This window comes from Electrona antarctica, assembly GCF_951216825.1.
Source record: "Electrona antarctica genome assembly, chromosome: 21".
Taxonomy (NCBI): Eukaryota; Metazoa; Chordata; class Actinopteri; order Myctophiformes; family Myctophidae; genus Electrona; species Electrona antarctica.
This window is the reverse complement of record NC_136802.1, coordinates 12,714,317-12,728,618: the sequence shown is the minus strand read 5'-3', so window position 1 is coordinate 12,728,618 and position 14,302 is coordinate 12,714,317. Positions and strand designations below refer to the sequence as shown.

The 14,302-nt window shown below is 44.4% G+C and overlaps 1 protein-coding gene across 5 annotated transcripts in view; it reads right to left on the bottom strand.

Annotated features, from left to right (window-relative positions):
* Nucleotides 1–14,302, bottom strand: part of LOC306913665 (adhesion G protein-coupled receptor L3) — a 347,671-nt gene that overhangs the window by 291,467 nt on the left and 41,902 nt on the right. For 4 of the 5 annotated variants that reach the window (XM_079490459.1, XM_079490461.1, XM_079490462.1 and 1 more), the window contains exon 2: nt 9,044–9,140. The gene's annotated coding sequence lies outside the window, so the exon portion shown is untranslated. The remainder of the gene's footprint in view (nt 1–9,043; nt 9,141–14,302) is intronic. The other variant, XM_079490460.1, reaches the window with a different exon arrangement.

The window sequence follows — 14,302 nt, the reverse complement described above, 5'->3', positions numbered from 1 at the left end:
TTCTTTTCACCTGACGGGGGAATTTCCCTGGCCGGATGTAGCGCGTGGAAGGAACACGTTATTCCGACCAGTTCCTTTCCCCTCCATCAGGCGCCCCGGCTGGCCAGGGGGAGGTAGTTTTAGAGACCAGGATTACTGCATGTTTTTGTGAGGGTACCTACCCTAGGAGACACGGGGAGAACATGCAAACTCCACACAGAAAGGCTCGGGTATGGGCACTGATGACGCGGAGGAGGGAACACGCCCCCAGCGCCCACAGCGTCCCCAGCGGGAATCGAACCCAGGACCTTCTAGCTGTGAGGCGACAGCACTACCGACTGTGCCACCGTGCCCACCCACCGATTTAGATTAAACCGATAAAAACGAAAAAACAAAACGGTTTGATTCGATTCGATTACCGTTTCTGAGTACAATGAACTCATTGACTGCCATTGGTGCACATATAAACGTCATTTGGTGTTTTATTGTTAAGATAGAGGGCTATCTTGCGCAACCTGTGAGTGGTCCTAGGACGTCCGAAGAAGAGGACAACCAGAGATGAAGTGATCTAAATAAAAGCCAGTTTAGTCTAATATTATAGGATTTAAAATAATAATAAAATAAAACAAGCTATATTCAACTGCCAATAACTAAAGAACGGAACATCGTGGTGACAAAAACTCTGGCAGTAAATTAAGCAACTTGGCCTGGGCCATGGCTCAGTGGTCCAGGCACCTTGGCTGGTAATCCAGTCTGGCAGTGTGCCGCAGGTTCGACTCCCCCCATCTCTCTCCCCATTTCCTGTCAGCCTACTGTCTGTCCCTCCATAAAAATATATAAAATAAAGGCGAAAGCCACAAAAAATAACATAAAAAAAAAATGTATCAACTTATGAGCAAGCAAATAAGTAAAAAATAAACACCAATCAACTTGGTGAGCAAAAAAGCAAAGTATAAACTCTAGACATCGGGAACGATGCAAGTTGGTAATACCCACCCGCACCGGTTATGCAGCCATTCCTAACCCATTGTCAAGAGTATCCGACTACATATCCGTTGATTTGCATAACTTGTATAAGGATACACTGAACTTTATTTGATGCAACCACTAAAGTCTCTATAAGTGGCAGAAACATTACATACTGATACTGAAATTATTTAAAATAAATAATAAAAGGATAATGGTCTATATATTGGCCACACTGATATATCGTACGAGCTCTAATCATTCCTCTCTGACTCACTTTCAGTTTTAAAGTGATATTTGAAGTACTTGAAGAAGTAGTACAGGCGATGGGATGGGTGGGTTAACTGATGGCATATTTGGTTAACTGATTAACTGAAACACAGGCCTCTTGCCAAAGTGTTGGGATGTCGTCTAGAGCTCTTGCCAAGAGAGAGAGAGAGAGACACACAGAGAGAGCGCATGGAGTGGGGGGGGGGGGGGGGGGGGGATTGGGACTAATGAGTGAGCTAAAAAGACAAGATGGAGCGATCCTCTATAAAAAGACCAGCAGTAATCTCTTCTTCTCCTCTCTCTCCTCTCCCCTTAATGTCCTGAGAGATCTTGGCTCACCGGTAAAGCCTGCTGCCTGTGCATATCAAACATGGCTAATTAGGAGCCCCACATACACACACACGCGCGCGTGCGCATGCATGCACACACGCGCACACACACACACACACACACACACGGCTGGACATTATAATATTTTTTTTCTAAGAATGGTTGAAATTACATCTACGGTTATGATGTTCACAAAATGATGGCAAAGCGTCACATCACTGTCCATGTTCCGCGTACTACTGTCGAGTCCTATCCGTTTACAGATGTCTTCGGCCGACGCCTATAAGAGCTGGAATAACAACAGTGTGGATAGAATGAGGTCCATGGCGGTTTGAGATTAACAACAGTGTGGAGGATAGAATGAGGTCCATGGCGGTTTGAGATTCCTCTGTCATATCAGATAGAATGAGGTCCATGGCGGTTTGAGATTCCTCTGTCATATCAGATGATATCAGCACGGCCCCAACGGTATGATGGCCACTTGAATCTAATCGCTATCAACAAGTCGTCCTGTTCATTTACATTAGGATAAATGGCAAACGAGAGAGAGAGAGAGAGAGAGAGAGCAGAGAAAGACTGAGAGGGAGGAGAGAGGAAGACAGGGGGAAGAGAGAGAGAGAGAGAAAGAGAGAGAAATAGCCAAAGACGATGAGAAGTCAGACAGCCAGTGCTGTGCTGTGGATGTTGTGTTATTAAGATACCCAACCTGTCAACATGGGTATCAGAAGAGCAGTCGGGCACGTGACAGGCCTCTTTTCCACACCTCTCCTTCCCCCCCCCCCCCCCCCGTCCCCCCCCATGCAGGGATAGCTTAATCTAAATCGATTTTTTCTTTTTATACCAACGAATAACCCTCCCCACCTCCGCCAGTCTTTCCCTGTCGGTCGGTCATACTTGGGGGATGTCGCAGTTGGAGGTGGGCTGTAGGACGACCGGTCAAGCTGAGCAGAACCCACCCCTGCAGAGCGTTGTCCGTTTGGAGGAAGTGTGCTGTGACAACGTCTCAGTGTGTGTGTGTGTGCACATATACAATAGCAAATTCCTATAGCGTTTGTTATGTACCGTTTGCAGCCAAGACACAGGATCAGGGCTGCAATTGTTGATTACTTTTTCGATGAATCAAATCAATTAAAAAAAAATGTAACGCTCAACCATAGACTGTTAAAAACGTTTTTTTCATGTCATATGAAAGCAGGGAATCATAGCTTCAACTTGACATATTGGTTGTTCAGTTTGACCCACCAGTTTTGGAGATAGGCTTGTAGATCTGCTATATATTTAACCCATTTATACTTGACGACGATTCTACGAAATGTCTTCTAAATCCTGTCAGTTTTCTGAAAAACTGTTTCTATGTCAGCGGTTCTCAAACTATTTCATGTCAAGGATCCCAGAAATTATATGAAATTGGCCACTGACCCACATCTGAAAATATGTTGTTCCAGGGACTCCCCCAGGAGCAAAGATTTGAGTTGAAAACGTTCGCTCTGAAAGAATATATTAAAAGATTTGCGTCACATTTTCACGATTTTTCTCGTAGCGCAGCACTCGGTGCCACGCTACGAGCTTGTAGATCTGCTATCAATAGCTAAAGTATAACATAATGCTAAAAACACCCGCCCAGAATGGGTTAAAGGAAACATTTAAAAAACAAATACCCCAAAATAGTTTGATTAACTGTCGCACCACTACACAGGATTAGCAACGACGCAGACGTTAACACTGACGAGCGCCTCGACTACAACAGCAGATCTACTGATTAGCATGAATGTGCTCATGGATGAACGAACACATGCAGCTCATGTCAAAATTATGCCTTAGAGATCATGGGAGAAAATGCCGTTGCCGTTTTGCAGCAGGTTATAAAAATGCATTGGTGCAGAAACGAAAATCTGCTTGTATCGTGATATATCCGAGGCAAATCTGAGGCAACTACGGCAGGGGCACTGGAGACATGCATACTGCATGAGAGGAGGCAGGGCTTACATGGGAAAACGGAAAAGGGTAAAGCCCGACGCGTACGTTGCCGCACGGCGGTCGGTGTCGCAGGCCTAGAATAGCCGACCTACAAGCTCACGCAGCGTCGTATACGCAGTGCTTTGTGAGCTTAAAGGTCTGCTCCGTCGGAGCGTGAATTAGGCTTAAGGAACAGCGGTGCAGGCCTCGTTTCAGTAACAGCCTGGCAAGCAACACAGCAAGGCCAGAGGGGATGTGCTGGGTGTACACAAACATGCACGCACGCACGCACGCACGCACGCACGCACGCACGCACGCACGCACGCACGCACGCACGCACGCTGAACAAGCACCATTGCCTAGGAGAAGAGGAGCAAACAGAATGGAATGCTATGATTTTTAACTATGATTGATGATAGCCACTTGAAATCTACAATAAACAAGGCAGGCGCAAATAGCCAAAATCTGTCTCCTTCATGGAACAACAGAAGTGAAAAAGACTAGATGGCATTATCATTATAGCTGCAGGAGTCTTCTTCTCCTCTGTGCCCACTGGGGGAAAGATGACCACAGACATGTCTGTGAGGATAACGCAAAAGGTGTCATCATGTCACGTGGCATGTTTAGCCCAACCGACTACAACTCAAAGTCAAGATCTGCCGAACATTTCTCAAAGATCTACATTCTGCCAACTCATTGCTCCGGCTCCATTGTATGACAATATATAAAATAATGCTCAAGTGATATTTTAGAAAACTGCGCTTCTTGATTATTCAATTAACAGAATAATAGTTAAGATAATCGATAGCTACAACCCTAGCGCACAGTAGCGCGGTATGAGAATTATTTTCCAGGGACTCAAACTCAAGTTAATAAAACAGGCTAGACATTATATTTTGTAAAAGTTATAGTTTTGTGTGGCATCCTTCCCACAGCTGACCCAAGTTCGAATCCGACCAGAGGCCATTTGCTGCATTTGATACTCTCTCTCTCTCTCGCCCTTCCTGTATCTTTCACTGTCACTAAAAAAAAAGCAGGAGTGATGCAAAGAATTATCATAAAAACTAAATTGCGTTATTTGTATTTCAATGCATTTTAAAGCACAGATTGATGGGAACCGTTTAGCCGAAAATAGACCCCGGAGAGAAGATTGATTTACGAATGAAATTAGGCTAATGTTAAACACCCATGGCTTATTAACTCCACCATGATGTTTGGCCAACATTGACTCAATTATTCAGGTAAGTTTGGTAACGATTTAATGACTTTGGAGAAAATGTTAAACAGACCAGTTAATGGCTTTATTTTTAGATTTCACTTCTGTTATGTACAAAGCTATGCATATACAATTACACGTATTGATGCCAGAATGTTCCTTTAACCATTTCAAGATGACCAATGTCAATTTACAGTACACAGAAAGTAAATAGGCCAACATTTGTTTTTTGTCAAGCAATAGTACAGGAGAAGGATTTCTACAACATGATATATTGGCACTGGTGATGTGCTGTGGTCAGGGCTTTTAGAATATACAATTAGTGGCTGTGTCTTTTGGTTGATATTATGGAGCCTGATCGCTTCATTGCCTATCATTTGGCTAGCCCAAATAACAACAAAGACCTGCAAAGTCAACTACCTCTGGGCGGAATTCAAATCCAAGAACACTGCTGACATGGGCGAAATGGATTTCTCCCCTCTCCATTCAAACGACTCGCTTTGCATCGGTCGGAGGCGGGCCAGGCAGAATGGGGGACTGTGAAAACAAAGCACGGCGCTCTAACATAACAGAACCCGATCTTGGCAGGGCCAATGTCATCACTGGCCATTGTGGTCAAACGGACCTTGAACTGCTGATGCTATGGGCAACGCATGTTGGGTATGCAAAGCATTCTGGGAGGGTGTAAAGGAAAGGCTTTTCACTTTCCGACCAGGCTGGAAAGAGGACTGAAGTGACTGAGTAAGGGATTCTGATTGATAGATTAACCTCCAGACCGTCGCTCAACAACAACAAACCATGACTTAAATTCGTGGACAAGGAATCCCCAGGAACCTTTGCCTAACCTTGTCACTTGTGCAATGACAACCAAACCGCCTGGCCAAAGTTCCACCTACTCATTCGCCTCACCTCGCCTTCCCTAAAGACCCACCTCGCTGCAATAGATTAGACTTGATTCAAAGTGACCACACATCAAGTGAGAAGGTGCGTCAAATGGAGATCTTAACCCATTTTGACCCGAGATAAGATTCTAAAAATGTCTTCTACATCCTGACAGTTTTCTGAAAAAGCTATGTTTCTGTGTCAGTCGTTCTTCGATTTTTCAAAAATAGCAGACCTACAAAGGTCGTAGCGCGCCACTCGGTGGCGCGCTATGAGCTTGTAGATCTGCTATTTTTCAATAGCTAAAGCATAACATAATGCTAACACCCAACAGGGGTTCCCGCCCAAAATGGGTTAATTCCAACGTCAGGATCCATTAAGATTATTTTATCACAGAAGCGATCTACATCCATTAATTAATTTGACATCCCTCAACACTGATACAGCTTCTGATTGTACAAGGTGCCACTTCTCAGCCGCAGCGGTGCCCATTCACACAGCGGGAGACGTGGAGGGAAACAGCGGGTTGCTGCGGGACGAGACTCGAATGTTTCTACGCAGAACAGGAGGATAAAGGTCTTTATTATATATTCCGTGTATGTGGCAAGATTTACACGTCAAATCCGAAAAGCACAAGCCAGCACACAGTACACGACTACTGTACCACCCACTGCTCTCAATGTTATTCAAATGAGAGCACATTTCTATTTTCACCTTGCAGCGAACGAACACGACGATCACCAGAGTCAGCAGCTTTCCTTGTCCTTTCTTCACACGACACATGCTGAACAATGATTGGCCCGAGAGGGCCAAGTAATTCACATCAACCTGGAAACGCTACGCGGGTTTATAATACGATCCCTGACTGGGATTGCAAATTGTCTCAGTCCTTTTAACCCGGCCGCCAGAGGAGAGTCATACAAGGTGTTGCCGTATGAGCGGAACCAGAGGAGCGTGACCTGCCCGCCGAAAAAAAAGGATGTGCCCTTAATAAAAATTAAAAAAAAAAGGTGACTAAACAATGGCGACTTTATTAACTGCAGGATAATAAAAGTGTATAATAATTCTCCTCTCCCAATGTTCTGCACTACTGTAGGTTATGAGACAAAGTCAATTCATCGGCTAGTAGGAGCAATGTCAGGCACTGTTGTCAGGTTGTCAATGACCCATTGACGCAGTATTTCAAATGCGGTCTTTTCCTGCGAGAAAAATATATAATAATAAAAGAAAACACCAGCTGAAGGGGGTGAACAATAAGGTAAATATTGAGTGGAAACGCCCCAACCTGACCCCCTCCCCGCATACACGCGTGCACACACATGCACGCACGCGCACACACACGCACGGGCGCACATGCACACAGCCTTAAGGTACTGACGGTAGAAGAACAGAGGAGAGAGAGGTAGAGGAATTATGGGGGGCTTAGATGTGGGAAGTAAAGGGGTAAATGAAAATAGGGTTGTGTGTGTGTGTGTGTGTGTGTGTGTGTGTGTGTGTGTGTGACTACCTACAGTAGTCATCTGCAGAGCTCTCTGGTAGACTCTGGAGGGCAAACAATCTCCCTAATTGAATTGAATCCAGGCTCACGGCGGGATGCATCGAGGCTAGCGACTCCATCCGAGATGGAGAGGAGTGGAGTGGAGGGGAGGGGGTGGAGAGAGAGAGACGGAGGGACCAGCCACACAGAGACACAGAGAGAGCAGTACAGTTTGACGAGGGGTCGGGAGGCGGGGTGGTTTTACCCAGCACGGGAACTACCAAAGAGAGAGAGAGAGAGAGTGAGTGAGTGAGTGAGTGAGTGAGTGAGTGAGTGAGTGAGTGAGTGAGTGAGTGAGTGAGTGAGTGAGTGAGTGTGTGTGTGTGTGTGTGTGTGTGTGTGTGTGTGTGTGTGTGTGTGTGTAGGCATGCATGCGTATGTGTGTGAGAGAGTGAGAGAGAGTGTGCACGGTGTGTGTGTGTGTGTGTGTGTGTGTGTGTGTGTGTGTGTGTGTGTGTGTGTAACTGGCTGCTCTCCCACTGTCAAACTGCACTGGCAGTGTTTATGTCCTTTGTACAAGGTATACATAAATAAACATTTCAAGTGTGTGTGTGTGTGTGTGTGTGTGTGTGTGTGTGTGTGTGTGTGTGTGTGTGTGTGTGTGTGTGTGTGTGTGTGTGCGCGCACCAGAGAGAGAGGTACAGTACAGTTTGAAGGGAAAGGGAAGAATGACAATAGTGGGGGGGGGGGGGGGGGGGGGGGGGGGGGATAATGTAGTGTTACTAGCGTATGTACTTATTGTACTATAGGCATAGAGAAATGGAAGCCAGCTGTGCTTTTGCATGATTTACACTGAAAACCTCATTTGCATGAGGGAATGAAAAGCAAACATGCGTTGGTGCATCGAGCATGGTGACCGAACAAAGAGACCCCTTCTTAGTCACTGATGTGCACAAATTAACGGAATACGAGCGACCTCCCGCAGCTTCCGCGTCGGAGGATGAACACCACCAATAGATCGTTTTCATAAACAGCCTCTATAGTGCAACACGAAGAACGGCAAATGGTCCGCATGAATGCGCTTCATTAAACGAGGGAAACTCATCCGTCGATGTTCAACGTGGCCTGCACCACTTTCGGGAACATGGAGACGGATGGCGTGAAACGGTACATTCACAGGGAGTTTTACATAAGAGAAGAGAGAGAGAGGATGCATGAGACATGGGCCGATATACCAACGTTATGATCGTACCATGCTGCATTAATGGACTGAAAGTAGCAGATCTGCCCGTATGCTCTGGCGTATAGCTGTCTGGGCACCTTGGCTGGTAATCCAGTCTGGCAGTGTGCCGCGGGTTCGACTCCCTATCCCGACGGCCTTTACTGCGTGTCACCCCCCCCCCCCCCCCCCCCCCCATCTCTCTCCCCATTTCCTGTCAGCCTACTTTCATCTATCCCTTCTATCAATAAAAAGAAAAAAGGCGAAAAGCCAAAAAAATATATATCTTAAAAAAATAATAATAATAAAGTAGCAGATCTAATAATAAGCGACATGTTGTGCGCTTATAGGTCTGCCATTTCTGGTCAAAGAAGGCATTGTTGAGAAGTGTCGTCTGATTATCACATATAGAATCCTCTCGACACAGGATTTGTGCTGCGTATTATGTGTGTGATGCGGTGAGGAGGACTGCATTGTGCGTTTAATGTTAGGCTCTCTTGCTCCATTAGCATATTCATGACATGCAATGAGACAGGTCCGTCTGTGCCGTCAGGTATTTTTCCTCTATGTTGATGTATTAGATCAGTGCACAGTGTACCGCACTGTAATAACATGTTGACTAGTGGAGGAAGGCAATGCTGCGAGCTTAACACTGGTTACGCATGGCTCTAGCAATTTATGAGGAGGGGGGGGAAAAAACAAGATTACAGTACAAAAACATCCTTTGAAGATGATTGACTTGCCATACCTTCACGGTGGATGTGTATGCTTCTTGGGCGTTTTCTCAGCGAGGCACCTTACAAATCCAGCGCATCACATTCCAGAGGAGAATACCACGATCTATTCTGCGAATACAAGGTCAGAGAGAGAGAGAGAGAGAGAGAGAGAAGAGAATTCTGTTGAAATGTGGTACTTGAGACTATATTTCATATCAGTAAGAAGAGCCAGATATGGTTACTTCAGCATGATATAATGGCATTGCATTTGTGAATATACCTCTTGTAGATGACAATGGACGGTTTTAACGTTTAACGTTAATTTGTAATTTTCATTCACTCCATAGGCTTGCACAGGGGAGGGTCTACTCTAAAACATATCATGCACGCATTCATCTATTCATACCATCTTCAACCGCTTATCCGTAGTCGGGTCACGGGAGCAACAGCTCCACCCTCTCCAGAGCAACATTAGTGACTTCCTCCTGGGGGGATCTCGAGGACGTTCCAAGGCCAGTGAGTTCGATGTGTTTCCTCCAACTGCGCCTTGGTCTGCCCCGGGGTCTCCTCCCAGTGTGGACGTGCCTCGAGGACCTCCCTAGGGAGACACTCGAGAGGGCATCCTACCCAGATGCCACTCCCAAGTCTCTCTCGGATGACTAAACTCACCCTATCTCTAAGGGAGATGCCCAGCCACCCGTCAGAGAAAACTCATATTCGCGACCTTAATCTTTCGGTCATGACCCGCACTTTCACTTCGCACAATCATGCACGCAAACCAATAAAATACTGTAAATAGTGAATTAATCGTAATAGGCTTTTTTCATCTTTTATGTACAGTTATTAAGTTAAGTTATTGTACAAAATGTAGGGATGTTTCCAATACCATTTTCAATTGACAACCTCAAGCTGTAGGTTTTTTTTTTCCAGTAATAAACACAAATGTTTTATCAAGAATATGTAGCTTGGCTTGAATAATTTTCCACAACATATTTTGGGCTATTTAAAAATGATCACATCAGCAAATACACTGGATAAAACCAGACCTAGATATCCCATGCTGTCACTTTTGCTGAGTGACATTTCTAATGACACATTTTCGCATTAGGCTCTCTGTCCTCTGCTAGGCCTATAGGGTCATTGAGCAGCATCTTCATAAATGCTCCAAATGTGGCTGAGCGACAGTCCCAGATTACGTATGTTACTACGTACCGGTATGTATTATTCCAGTCACATCAGCTTTTAATGGCTGATTTATTAGGGCTCAACAGGGCCCTGGTGATGGGGTGCAGGACAAAGAGCCTGCTTTAAACTACATTAACACTGCGGTAAATATCCCATGAAGCATTAGCATTTTGATGACTGCCTCCCCCTCTCTCTCTCTCTCTCTCTCTCTGTCTCTGTCTCGGTCTCTTCCGTCTTTGTATACTCTGTCGCATGACGGCATCGTGGACCGGAAATAGCAGCTAGAGACGCTCCGATAATCGGCCAGCGATCGGTGATTGGCCATATCGGCCAATATTCACTCTGATCGGTAATCGGCATTTACCCTATCTGTGATCGGCAATTTACCCAATCTGGAGAAACTGATCTTTTACACATTTAAGCATTTTTTGTGACAGGCCTAAACATTCTCCCCTTCCTCCCCACAAACACAGGAACAGTTTTGACGTTGGTTTTGACATAATCATTTTGGAAATATTAAAATCGGTATCGGCCGATAATGAGAAAAACAAATCGGTGATTGGTATCGGTCCCAAAAAAACCTGATCGGAGCATCCCTAATAGCAGCTTATGGAGCTGCCATTTAAGGTCGTACGGGGGAGCATAAGTTAGGTATATGTGACCGAGCCTGGCAAAATGGTCCTCATCTCGCCAATAATGAAAAGGCAGAAAAACGCTAAATAAACTTTTTGTTTTTTGTGTGTGATTTTTGTTTTTTTCATATTAACACAGTTTGAATGTTGAAGAAGGTTTTCATTCCAACAGATTGTTGATTTGGTCAAATTAAACGTATGCATTTATAAGTCAAAGTATGCTTGTTTTTTCGGCAAACTTTACCACTGTTTTGGTTTTGGGGCGGAGAGGAGCAGTTCCGAGATTTGCATACAAGGTTTCGATTGGTCACATATCGGTTCATCTCTCATGTATGTGCCGTCTCCGCACTCTGCCCTCGTATGTCACTCCTCATTGCCCTCACTCTCTCCCTCCACTCGACTCTAAATCAACCCCTTGTTGCTCACCTTACCATTGTGCATTTGCGTGAAGAGGTTGAGTTTAATCACGGCTGAATTAATGAGCAAAACCAACGTCACCGATAATTAATTCTTCAGTGATTCAAATAAAACGAAAAGAGAGTGTGATTATTCTTCAACACAATGCTTGTTGTTCTGCTGAAATCGGTCGTTGCTGTGAGACAGATGCTCTTTATGTAGGGCGATCGCTAAACAAACATTTACATGTACGTCAGATCTGGCTGTTGAGCAACCACAGGTCAGGTACAAATACGAAGAAAATTAGGAATGAGTTTGGGTTTTAATGGTAATCCATAGTTCTCAATAAGAACTGACAGATTATACGTATAGGCCAATACTACGGTAGAATAAAATTGGTCCCAAGAACAGTAGATTTTTCCATTTTGATTCTGGTCAGTCATTAAACGGAGCCAAAGGTTGGCTGGTCTCCCTCCCTATCCAATCATGCGTGTCGATTTGCTGTTTCAATACTTTCCCCCTCAATATTTTCTTTTCGTCATCAGAAAAGCCATAAGAAATCAAAGAAATGTCATTAGTGTTGACACGATCGTTTCCCACTGTCAGCGAATCAGCCATCTTACTGAAAGCAATTCCAATACTTTCTGCAATCATCATGTGGCGGTGCCATGGCATCCCTGCTGCGAGCGCTAGTCAATGTGCAGACTAGTCATCTGTCACTTGTCAACATATCTCCCAGACAGGGCATGGGCTGACTATTGGCTGCCATGAATCTTAATGAGTCAAATTCACAATTCACTATGAAATACAATAACATTTCTACTTGAGCAATATTTGAAGCTCAATATACATTTACTGTCTAGTGTCTAGGGACTACCGTTGTCATTAAAAAAGCAAGCTAACAATGTAAGGCACTGTGTGCATGTCTAATTGGTCAACAGACATGACAAGCAATAACTGCATTATGTATATTACATAAACCCAACAGCAAAAAAAGATTAATGGTAATGTAGGTAGTGGTATTAGACTTCTGCAACCATCCGGAAAGCCTGCAAACATGCACAGTAAAATCCTCAGTGTTGATTTAACTTAAGCCCTCTTTTATACTTTGTCGCACAGGGGGGTGCTGCGTGTCGAAATTAATCGACAAGCTCACAACGCGCTGCAATGATGTTGCGTTGTGACATTGTAGATTGTTTTAGGCTGATATGCCCAAAATAGGGAGGACACCAGATTGAATGTGGTTAACTTTGGACTACTTAAAAGGCCCATTTGGGTCTATTCTTACACGGCACGCTCAGACTTCAATGAACACAGAGGATTTGACTGTGCAACTATAAGCCTGTATAACCGAGGTCACTAGTGCTACCACTACTCCCATTGTTTGTTGTAGGGCAGTGTTTCTCAACCAGTGGTCCTTGAGGGGTTTCCAGGTGGTCCCTAACTAAATGATGGAGTTGGTAAGATCTTTAACTCTTGAGAGTCTAAAATGAAACCAAATGGATCGTTACAGGTCCATTTGGTTTCATTTTATTAGTTAAATTATTGTTAAGTCTACGCAATCAAAGAATGTAGAATTGTTATTTTGCTCAATGTTTGCCTGTTGTCTCTCCTACCAACAAGCATGGAATTGTGGACGAAATCTTATCCAACAACAACAAACTAGTCTAAATGTCATCAAATGGTGTGGCTCAAACGCAGAATAAACTAGAAATGCACTCTGTCGAGATGACAACTTGCGCCTTGCACACAAGTCGGCCATGTATGGCCTACTTGTGCGCAAGCAGAGCCATGAGGTGCGCTCACCACTGCTGGTACGACTGCTGCTCTGAGTCCTAAAGCTCTCTGCTGCTGTCTGGGTACGACTGCTGCTCTGAGTCCCTATAGAGCTCTCTGCTGTCTGCTTGGGTACGACTGCTGCTCTGAGTCCTAGAGCTCTCTGCTATTCTAAATCCTTTAGACCCGTTATTGACCTATACCAACCTTGAAACGTACCTTAGTTACATCACCAAGAATGGTGGTCCCTTATTGGCTGTTGGAGCATGCACGCACGCACACGCGCGCACACACGATCGCAGTACTTGCACACTCTGCTAGTGCAAGTGGTTAGGAGTTTGTTTAGCCCTTTTTTACAAGAAAACATAACCAAAAGCTGAATACCAGGATGGAAGTTGATATGATCATTGGTGTTTTGCTCTTTATTTTTCTTTGAAGCGAGCCACAGTTTTCTGTCCACTGCAGCATCACTAGTTGGCAACATGCTATTAAAGTGAAGCAATGCTAAACTCCCCCGTTGACGGCTTTCAACAATACAATGCAATCCACACACATAATCCCACTCCATTGCCATCAGCAAGTATAATTCTACACAGTCACTGCCCTGTGACTGATTTTACTAAACTTCTCAATCTAGGAACAAACACATGACTTGGCTTTTTATTTTTTTTATGATCAATCTCCTTAAGGGACTTGCTTTGAAAACTAAAGCTGCTGGTCTTTGTTCCTGGTCACATTTGGAGCTTTTTCCAGTTCAGCAGATGCCACAGGTGACAGGTCAGCTCAGCTGAATCTGCTGGTCCAACAAAACATCTGTCAGTTATTTAGCATAGGTCTGGAGAAGTTCAGGGAGGAAACACATCGTGCCATATTGCAACAACTCCTTCCAAAAGTCTGTTGCACAAAAGGAACAAAGCAATAGCTTCATAGAGACCAAAGGAAAACTAACTAAACATTTGCCAATTTAACAGTCCAAATGTTGCATTCACATCGCAATGGCTTGATATTCCTAAACCTTTTTGACAATTCTGATTTAATTTCATTTTGAAAATTGGATAAATATATCACTATGTGCAATGAATTCTTCCTTAGTGCGTTACTAGAAAAGAGACACTATTAGTGTCAATTAAAAAAAACCTAATCTCTTAATCACTGGTGTTAATAGGAGCTGGCAGCTAAATTGGGAAACGAGGCTTCCAAGACCTCTTCAAATGGTGTGTAACTGGATAAATGTAAAGCACACCTCTCGGTTACAGACATTCAAGACAGCCTTGCACTGACTGTTACAGCTGGCATAGGTGA